We start from the raw sequence: 10,878 nt of genomic DNA on the forward strand, positions 1-10,878 counted from the left end.
GGCTAGGCTAGAGGGCTTTGGAATCTGGGAGGGCCCCACGGAATCAGAGAGGGCTGGAGGGCTGACCTTTTTTTTTTTAATGTTTTGTTATTTCTGTCGGTTATAGCCGACAGGAATACATTATATTACTTAATATAAATGTATTACTGTCAGTTATAGTCGACAGTAATACATTTATACTAAATAATATCAATGTATTCCTGTCGGTTATAACCGACAGGATTTCTTAAGAAAAAATTCAAATGCAATGGCTAGTAGCTGTTGCATTTGATTTTTTTTTTTTTACAGTTTTATTATTATTTTTTATTTACAAAATTTTTCATATAACTTCTATTTTTTAATATAACTTTTATTTTACAAAATTTGTTTCATATTTTTTTTAAATTCCATTTTTTCCTATAACTTCTATTTCACAAAATTTGTTTCATTTTATTTTAAGTTGTAGTTTTTAAAATAATAAATTATGTTTGGCCTTATGGCCCTTTGGCCCTCGGTTGGAAACGAAGGCAAATATGGTCATGTATTGTTCATTAAAATATTAATATCTTGGAGGATCTTGGAGGGCCAGAGGGTTAAAACGAGCTATCTGTCCAACCATCGGTTCGAGATGACCTTAGAACAACTCCAGCCCTTTGAAATCTCCTAGGGAATAGGCCAGCCTATCCCCTTCCCACCCAATAAAACCCTTCAACCTAGTCTAGGCCATTGGGCTCCAAAGAGCCCGGTTCTTCCACCAGGCGAGGGAATCCACGGGCCTAGCACTTGATCTATGTAAAGCAAGGTTGACGTCAGCCTGACATCAATTGTTAGAAAAAAATTATTAAAAATACAGAAAAATTAAAATAAAATAAAAACATTTTTTTTTTCTATAAATACCTAATTATGCTTTTTCACCTTTGATTAAAAATCATATCTGTAAAAATAAAAATATCTTTTATTATTTTATTAAAAAAATAATAATATTTTACTACCAATAACCTGGACTATTCAACTTCTAAAAATAAAAATATAGTCGAACAGTTATTGCTCACTTTTAGGGGTGGAAGTGCTCTTAAGTGTGCGTGCATGCAAGGAAGGGCAGCGAATTGAAAGTGAGGGTAGGGTCGTAGCTGAGTCAGTGACCATGATTAACATGGGCTCAGGGAATTAGAATCATGAAGGGGGAGCAACCATGATGGAACAAAGGACGGTTGCATTTGGGAAAGGCCCCACACTATGCCTGTCTTTGTGCTTGTGCTGCTGTGCAGTGCATATTCTCGATGTCAATGGGCTTCTCTGCCTTCTGAGAATTCACTGGGTGAGACAATTGACAAATCTAATCAATGGGTGCACACCAAGCTATCTAAAAGTAGTGCCCGCCTGCCTCCTTTGGCTTTCAACCCTTTGTTGCATGGCAGTGCATCATCCGCGTGTGCTGCTCTCTGCTCGTACGCCTGCATCTTACTCAGCACGTACGCCTGCATTTCATTGTGTTCTTCGTGGCCAAAGCTTGAGGCATAATTTGCCAGACTGGTTATTATGTTTTAAGACTATGAATTTGAGTCACTCAAATTTAGGAATTGACTGCAATATTTATATATTTTTAATATAATTATCATCTCGACAATCACATGGTAATTATATTAAATAAATATGTTTACATGAATTATATTTGATAGTTGAGAGTTTAATAATTGTATTCAATACAAATATTATTAAGGTCTATTTCATTCATTTCTCAGTTTGAGCAACATTCTCATCTAATTTAAATTACAGAAACATGTATCCAAACTTGATTGCAGATAAATGAACACATTCTCTAACTTGGTTAAGCCTAAATATGTAATATTTCATCCATTTCAACAAAATGGGTATTAGAGGCCAAGTGTTAGGAACCATACTTTTGTTTAGTGTCTTTATTAGAGGTCAAGTGTGCATTCTACTTTCTAAGTTTGAGGACCATGGGTTGCGTTTAAAGCTTTGAAGAGTAATTAATAAGCCCATAACATTTCAACAGCTATCTTAACCATAATTATTTAGCTATTATTGTGGGATAAAGGAGGCCATGAAAGTCCAATTATTTTCATTGTTCTAAATCTGGGTGCTCGTGGGAATGAACAAATGTTAATGTTTTAATCGAGTAAAATTCAATTCTGATGACGCTTTACTATAATAGTGATAATAGTGTTTGTCCACTTTAGTGTGCGTTCAATCTTCAGCAATTTTTTTCGCCTGTAACATTTAATTTTCTAACCCAATATAATAGGTAGCTTATAATACTTTTGACATCATAATGAGCCATCATCAAGTGGATAACGTGGGAATCCCTATTAACTCCATTATTAATTTTCACAATATTATTGAAAATGAGCGGTAAAAAAGCACTATGGTGCCTATCTACAAGAATAAGGGTGACATACAAAATTGTTTGAACTATAGGGTATTAAGTTGATGAGTTATCTAATGAAGCTTTGGGAGAGAGTAATTGAACATAGACTTAGATAAGAAACAGATCTCATACAACCAATCAAATTTATGCCAGGGCGCTCAACTATGGAGGCAAGGCAGCCTATCTCTTACTAGATCAATGTAACAATATAGATATACGCAAAAGGTTTGCACATAGTCTTTATAGATTTGAAAAAGTGTAATGCTTGACGCTCAAAGATGGTGAGACTAACAAAGACTAGTATGGCCATGTGGTTGATCCATGGTGGGCTAGGGATTAAAATGATAAGAACTAAACCATAAGATTTAAGGATTTAAGTGGTTTACCCCTCAAACTGAGTTACATCTACTGAGTCACTCATATATATTGAATGAAAGGTTACACAAAGCTCATCAAAAAGTAGTCTTTATGGCTGAGAATGTTGGGCGATCAAGCATCAATACGTGCAAAAGATGAGTGTAGTGAAGCTGAGAATTCTTTGTTAGAGTGTGGGCAGACAAGAAAGAATAGGATTAAGAAAAAAGATATTCGAGGTAAAGTGTGAGTGGCTGCAATTGAAGATAAGATGAGTGAAATATTGGTTAAGGTGGTTTAGACATGTGAACCGAAGACCTATAGATGCACCGGTTAGAAGATGTGATTATGAGACAGAGGCTTAGAGCAAAAGGGATAGAGAAAGACCTAGGAAGACCTGAAAAGAGACTCTAAGAAAAAACATGTAGTACTTGGAGCCAAATGTAGACTTGGTGCAAAATCGAGCACAGTGGTGTTTTAGGATTCATACAGTTGACCCCAATTAATAGAATAAGGTTTTGTTGTAGTTAGTAAAAATGAATCTATCCTTTTGTGAAATGAACCAATTGTACTTTTTTTTTTTAATATTTCAAATAAAACTTCATTCAGAACCATCAGTAACTTACATGCATGTCAAATGTGGGTCTCAGAGCGAACCTTACGGGAGAAAAATCACATAGTAAATTCCTGGAGAAGGAAAAAATGACCACACATGCCCAAGAAAAACCACGACTCCACAATTATAAGCTCACTAACACAATACAATACCACAAGGAAGATAACACTAAAAAAAAAATTAAACTATGTAAACCGGAGAACTATTGTAAAGTTACCATGACAAAAAGACTACACCACCTTCTAATGATTTTGTAAATGTCAAAAGTATTGGTATGAGACACCTCCAAAAACCTTTGAAACTCCTTGTAGACTTTTACCAAGTGTAAACCACAAAAATCACAAACTCATATCTAAGTAACAGCAACCGTTTATGATTTAAAGTTGAGCAGTAAACTATAGGCGTTGAAAAAGGCTCTCCTCGACACACCAATCACTACTGGACAAAGGTTCTCTTCAACATAGCAAAAGAGGGACAATAACCAAGAGATGGAGATGATTAAAAGTAATAAAAATAGGGAGAGAAGAGAGGAAAGTGACCAAGAGGGTGCTTTTCTATTTTTCCACCACTCCATATATATCCACCGTCCATCAAAGTTAAAAAAAAAAAACTATTTACTTACACTTTTATTTTGTGATTTTCATTAAAACTAAAGTTTTTAATGACTTTTTGTTAGTTTTCTTTTTAAGAAAATTATAATCCCCTCTTCTCATGAGTTCATAACCCATTATCCCTAAAGTATCCCTAATATACCGTTCAAACTCTTTTCTATAAAAACTTCCATCCAACAATTATCATCTCGCCCTTTCCCTTATTCTTTAACTTTTTTTTATGACTTTTCTTTATTTAACAATAGGATTAATGCTAAATAATCTAGGTTACGAGAATGATGTTCGAACTTGAATGCAGAGAAGGGAGAACATTGTTCTAAATAACTTGGGTACACTCGAATGCTTTTCTCTAATAATTTTGAAAGCTTAAAGCATTGTTAAAATTCATGAATGAAACATTGTAATATGTACTTTAACACAGTTATCCTCAACTCTAGCTGAGAAGCAAGCATAATTAAACTGTATAACACTTTGACGTAATTCATGAATGAGATTTACAAAGTTTTAAGCGAAATTTAAAACGAGTCATGAATTTCAATTTTCTCCCATTACACCATAAAGTTTTAAAATTGTATCAAGATAAAATAACTAAAATAAAGATAATTTGTACTATGGAATATAATCACTTGTTTATCAAATGTGATTATTCTGTAAATTCGAGACATTTGTCTTCATCTAGTGTTTGGTACTTGAATATATGCTTTTCAAGTGAGGGAATGGTGCCAGCCTTTTGATGGGGATGCCAAAAGTTGTTCATCTTTTTGAGTTTAGGCTAAAAAATGTAGGGCAGGATTATAGAGTGAGAGATGCATTTTCCAGTTTGCCTTACTGTTTCTGTCTTTGACATTTTTCCTAGCTATGGGCTGAGATGATATGAGTGAGCGAAACAAGAGCCATCATTGCTAATGAGCAAAGGCTTGTTCACTAGCATGGGCCACCATGATCCCTAAATAAGTGTCGCCGGTAATAACAATCTCCCTCTCAAGTCCCTTAAATCTTTCAAAATCCCATGCCTAATCATTTTGGATTTATTCACCACAATATAATTTGAACAAGATTTGATTTGTAAAAGAAAAAAGTCACCCCTTTTTAAAAGTGTACAAAATCCTACGATTTTTATTTGTAGATGTATCTCCACTTCGCACCAAAAAAATTCAAATTTCATGAAATCATCAGTGTTGCATGCCCCTCATCATTCCAAATTTAAACCAAAGGTGAAAAGCTGCATAATTGAAGTGAAAAAGATCATGATCTATCAATCAACCAAATAAAAAAGATTACCAACTTTATATATATATATATATATATATATATATATATATATATATATATATATCACCGTTTCAACTTTCATGCAAAGTCACCCTCCTCCCATCTTAATCATAACAATTCCAGAGGAGGGAGTGCTTGAAAGTAGTTCCACTTTTCCCAGTTTATAAATTTCAAAATTGAAACATTATGTGTGGTTGGATAGAAAGTATGGATCTTTTCTCGCAATAATTCACCCAAAGTGTGATTTTCATTTTCTTACTTTCTTTTCTTCCCCAAACACTGCAATTAATTATAGTACGCTTGAACAAAAAGTGCTGCCAACGAAAAAAGAAAAGAGAGAGAGAAAAAATTGTACGTGGTTAGTAAGAGATCAGTACAATGGTCATGCATGGCTAGAACATTGATAAACGAACAGTACGTTGAGAAATGTACAGAAAGCATGAACCATGCCGCATATCTAATCTCATGATCATAAATTAAGAGGGTTGTGTGAGAATCATCTCTTTTGATATTACATGTAATGGTGATTTTGAGAAAACTTTATTTCTACTTAATTTTCTTACATTTTGATGACAAGATTGATTGTTTTAGGGTGTATAATCATATCCTAGAGCTCGGTGTTTAAGTTCTTAGTCACGAATTTATTAGGTTTCCCCCTAGTTGATATCATTTTCTTTAACAAACGATATAATCTACCCTAAAGGAGTCGGGAAGTGGGCTAAGCATTTTTTTATCACATTTTAGGATTTAAATATCCAATTTTTAGCCTCGAGCCCAAAATTATAGTTATAAAGGACCGACCATTATCCTAAATGAAGTGAGATTTTCTCGAGTCAAAACTAAGGACAACATTTTTGGACAGAAAATTTATGACATAGCACTTAACTAGAATGGACATAACATTAACCCCCATGATTCGGGATTTGCTTCTAGTTTTGGTGACAAGAAAATCACAGAGAAAACAAAAGTTCATTTTTCATACGCTTGCTAGGGTGTTTTTTTTTTATTTCAACATGTGATATGTATTAAAAGCACGTACTTATGTTTTTCCTCCTTCCTTGCTCTTTTTTTCCTTGTTATTATTCCCTTTGAGTTAACCCGTTGTGGTGAATAAGAATACCTTTGTGGTGACTCAGTCTTAGTCTAAGCCATGCTTAGACTTTGAGTTCAGCATCACTTATTCTCTCTTTTTCAATCCAATCATCCATCCAAAATCATGCCTCTAAATTTATCTATTTGCTAAATCTAACTGTTTATTACGAAGGATTTTGGTGCATTTTCTTAGTTGGTTTTGGTCAACATCGTCACAAAAGGATCCTTGTTATTCACTATTATGCGCGGTTGGTTTGCTGAAGATCAAATTCTTAAGATACGTCTCTATTCTATAATGTTTTCTTAGGTAGATGTGATTCGTTTGACGACGACACTCTTTCAGGCGATGGTGTTTTCTAAATTAGATGTCACTGGTTTGACGACGACAATTCTATAATTTTCTAATGGTTTATGTTGTTTTCGGTTATGTGCTCTTGGCTAAGCATCATGCTTAATTTTAAGGGAACTTTAACGAAAAGCTCCCGGTACTGTTCACTTTAACGAAAAACCACATTTTTACACTAAAAAGTCAATTTTGGTACTATTCACTTTACCCTTTATTTTGTCCTTATCATTAAAACTCAAAGTTTTCAAGTCTTTTTCATTAGTTTTCCTTAATTTTAATGATGTGGGCTTTCTAGTTGGTAGTGTAAGTTTTGTCTGTGTCAATTTTGCCTTTACGTGCATGTTATTTTTAAGAGAAATTAGATTCTCGTCATTCTTTTTGTTATTTTATTGATTAAAATCTTATTTCTTTTTAATTTTTAATCAAGGTCCTTACGTTTTAATAAACTTCATTAATTATTTCAATAATAAAATATTTTTTATTTCTAAATATATTCATTTAGTTTTAGAAATGTTACATTTGATATATTTATATTTATGGCTAATTTTTTATCATGTATTTTTATTTTTACTTTGTACCCAATTTTACTTTGCAACCCTTTTTTAATTTGTACCAATTTTCTTTTCAGTTTTAATTTGTATCCATATATTAATTTCTTTTTGTACTCATATTTTTTAATATATTTGTACCCATTTTTAATTTTGCTAAATGTACCCATGCTAATTATATGTATTTATTTTATGTTTTAAACTATATCAACAGTTATTTTTTAAAATATGTTAATAATTATGTGGGTACATTATTTGCTATAATTTTGTGAAGAACAATATTACTCTAATATTTATTTTCAAGTATTTATTATATTTTAAAAATATTATTTGAATTTGTTTAAATTTCATAATTTGTGGGAAATTAAATACATAAATGCATGAGTTAAATCTTTTAAATGATGTTAAGGACCTCAATCAAAATATTTAACAAATAAGGTTTTAGTCTAACAACTAATTTGATTAGGGACTGAAACCAAAATGACGCTTATTTTTATTTTTATACGGTCTTGTAAACGCATTTGATGTACTCTTGCATTGTAGTGACACATGATATGGTATGAAGAAAAGTTTTAATTACTCTAATACGATGCAAGAATGCAAGAAAATGCTATATAATAAAGTTCAAACAGTAATATGTTTTACTTATATGACCAGTTTAGTCTTTGTAGTTTTAATTTGGCCAAATTGTTTCATATGTTTGCTCCTATTGCTTGATATCGTTCATTCCGTTGGTGTTAAAAAATAGAGACTTGTAGCAACTTAACAGTACTAGTAGTATTCATCTTTACTTAGAAGTGAAAGATTTTAGGTTCCAAATTATTATTGCTAGCGTTGTGAGGTTTAGTCCACTTCCCTATACTTACATCACATGTACTATAAAAATAAAGCTTATATGTCAAAATAGTCATTGTGTTTGATTATTATTTAGAGAAAATTAGAATCCCCTATATTTTTTTTATATCTTTTAGACTAAACATTTGTGTATTTTCAAAATTTGATAAAAGTGCTTTGACCAATAAACACCTCAGGATTTTCAGTTAATTTAAATTACATATCATTATATATATTTAAATAAAATGTTAATTATTAATTTCTGAATTTATCCTCTAAGTTGTTGGATGTATTTTTTTTCCTTATTTAGTGGGATATTAGTTATTAACTCTATTATCTCTTTTTCCAATTATATTCTTTTGATCAAAATAAATTGTTTTGTCCTACAAACATTAAATATTCTATCTTTTTCCAAATGGTTTGATTTTATGGATTTTTTTTCCAAATCGTTGGTGATCCACAGTAATTTTTTCATATTTTTTTGTCAGACTATTTTTCTTTGCATTCTTTTTACTTATAGTTGTTGACAAACTATTATCAGGTACAACATATTATGTATTATCGCTGGGTACGTTTGAATATGTAAAAAAACGTTGATTGGTATGTTTATTTGCGATTTTGGTACGTTTGATTTGGTATATATGTTGATATTGGTACATTATTTTCAGTTTTCGTACGTTCGATTTTGTACACATTATTTATTGGTACGTTTATACTGTTGTCAGTCCTGTTTTTGGTAGGCTTGATTTCGTTGGATTTTAAAATATTTTAAATCGTTTTGAAAAAAAAAAAATATATATATATATATATATATATTAAATCGTAGATAATCATTGCTAAATTGTAGGAAGTATTGTGAAAATAAATTGTATTTACGCTTTTTTTTTTTTTTTTACAATTATCTCCAAAGAGGTAGAGAGTAATCAAAATGTTAGGTAATTTTGGTACATAAATTTTAATTCTAATACATGCGGCACCAAAATTATGAGAAGAAAAGTTTAATCAAATCTCTAAAAAGCATAGATGTTTAATTTAAAAAATTCAAAATTGAGTCACCTATTTCAAAACGTCCCGGTCTAACGTTATGCCAAAACAGATACATCACTCGGAGATCAAACTCAAATTGGATACTATGAATTTTTGTTTTACCTTTTACCATACTATAAATTTTTCTAACTTTAAATTTATATGGTTTTCAAATGATAATTTCTTTTGCTACTTTTTGAAATGTTTATGCATTTTTTTCTACTTTACTTAGAATTGACCAAGTTAGAAAATGGAGTGAAACAGAGTTAAACACTGGGGGAATCTCTTGTCCATCCACTTGTGATTATAAACGTATTTTGATGGTACAAACATCATAATCGATATTTTTTATTTTCTTTATTATCATTTAAAGATCATTTTAGAAAAAAATCATGCAATTTAGAAATCATTTAGCTATCTATGTGTGTCAAACAAATTGACAATTTTAGTGACAAGCACCATCCTCCTAATAATGTTGGGACTAAACCAGTTTGTGACTATTATGAGGTTACTCCTTAATGTTATGTAGACATTAAAGACAAAGAAAAATTAGTATCCGGTCCCTAATTATTAATGTTCATTGACTGAAACCTTATTAGTTTTCAGATTTTGATCAAAGTTCCTAGCATTAATGTAATAATGAATTTATATGTCAGTTAAATAATTTTTTAAAATAAAAAATTAATAATTGATTTAGAATTTTAATACTCACACCTTTATTAAACTCCTAACTAATTTTCAATTCAAAACATTTTCAAAATAAATAAATAAATTAGAATAAGTTTGTACCCATTAGTTTTTTTAAAAAATGTTTTCAATTTTTTAATCTTACATGTTGTATTCATGTAATTTTTTCAAATTTTTAATCTTAAAATATACTCATTCTTAAATATACCAATTTATTGGCCACGGGTTTACTGTTTCCAAATTTATGTCTCCTTTGAAAATTAACACTGCTAACTTTTATCAAATTAAAAAAAAATACAATAAAAAGAAAAAACAAAGGACCTAGCAGATGTCGAAGTCCACGCAAGATAACTTCGCGCAGCCGTCACCAGCAGTAACCCCACTCGGACTGCTCCGGCTCATTGCCGCCAAAGCCTCCCCTCGAATCCTCCCCCTCTCTCTCTCTCTTGCTCCAGGATTTAGATATCCATCTTCCCCACTCAATATCCACAACCAAATCAAACTTCTGTCAGCATATTTTTCTAGGTCGAATCTATTGATAATTTTTCATAAGAATAATATCTCAGATTGGGGAAGAATCTGGGTTTTGTTGAAAATCCCAATAGAATATCTATTGTGAAAATTCTAACAAATCTTGAAAATAATTAAAGAAATTGGGGATGGTAGGCTATGATGGTTATATATGAAAGTGAACCCACCGAGTGGGGAAAGGAAACCCCAAAAATAAAAATAATAATCAGTCGAGTGGGTTCACCGGAGAGAGAAAGAGTAAAAGAGTCTTCGCCGGCGGTGAGGAGAAGCTTCGCCTACGACGATGGGGTGATGGGGTGGTGTGGTTCTGTGAGTGGCCCTCGGGCTAAGTTTGACTGCTGTTGGCTTTTGGTTTTCTTTAATTATCATTTTTTATTTTTTATTTTTTATTCTTCTTTTAAAAGGTTAACACTGTTAAGTTTAGGGTTAAGTTGATGACAGATGTCAAAAATTCAAAAATGAGACACATAAGAGAAACTAAATGACAGCACACCTGTGGCCCAATTTGTTATATGTAAAATATAACATCCCACATTGCCAAGGGGAATGATCCTTAAATGTATATTCTCATCCCTACCTAGCATGAGGCCTTT

General features: G+C 31.6%; 1 long non-coding RNA gene across 1 annotated transcript; it reads right to left on the reverse strand.

Annotated features, from left to right (window-relative positions):
* Nucleotides 1–9,949: 9,949 nt before the first annotated feature.
* LOC126602519 (uncharacterized) lies at nt 9,950–10,668 on the reverse strand. The gene is made up of 2 exons (XR_007616138.1): nt 10,453–10,668; nt 9,950–10,232 (listed from the first exon to the last, which is right to left on the reverse strand). It is a non-coding gene; the product is annotated as an uncharacterized LOC126602519 (long non-coding RNA).
* Nucleotides 10,669–10,878: the final 210 nt, after the last annotated feature.

This window comes from Malus sylvestris, chromosome 15 (assembly GCF_916048215.2).
Source record: "Malus sylvestris chromosome 15, drMalSylv7.2, whole genome shotgun sequence".
Taxonomy (NCBI): domain Eukaryota; kingdom Viridiplantae; phylum Streptophyta; class Magnoliopsida; order Rosales; family Rosaceae; genus Malus; species Malus sylvestris.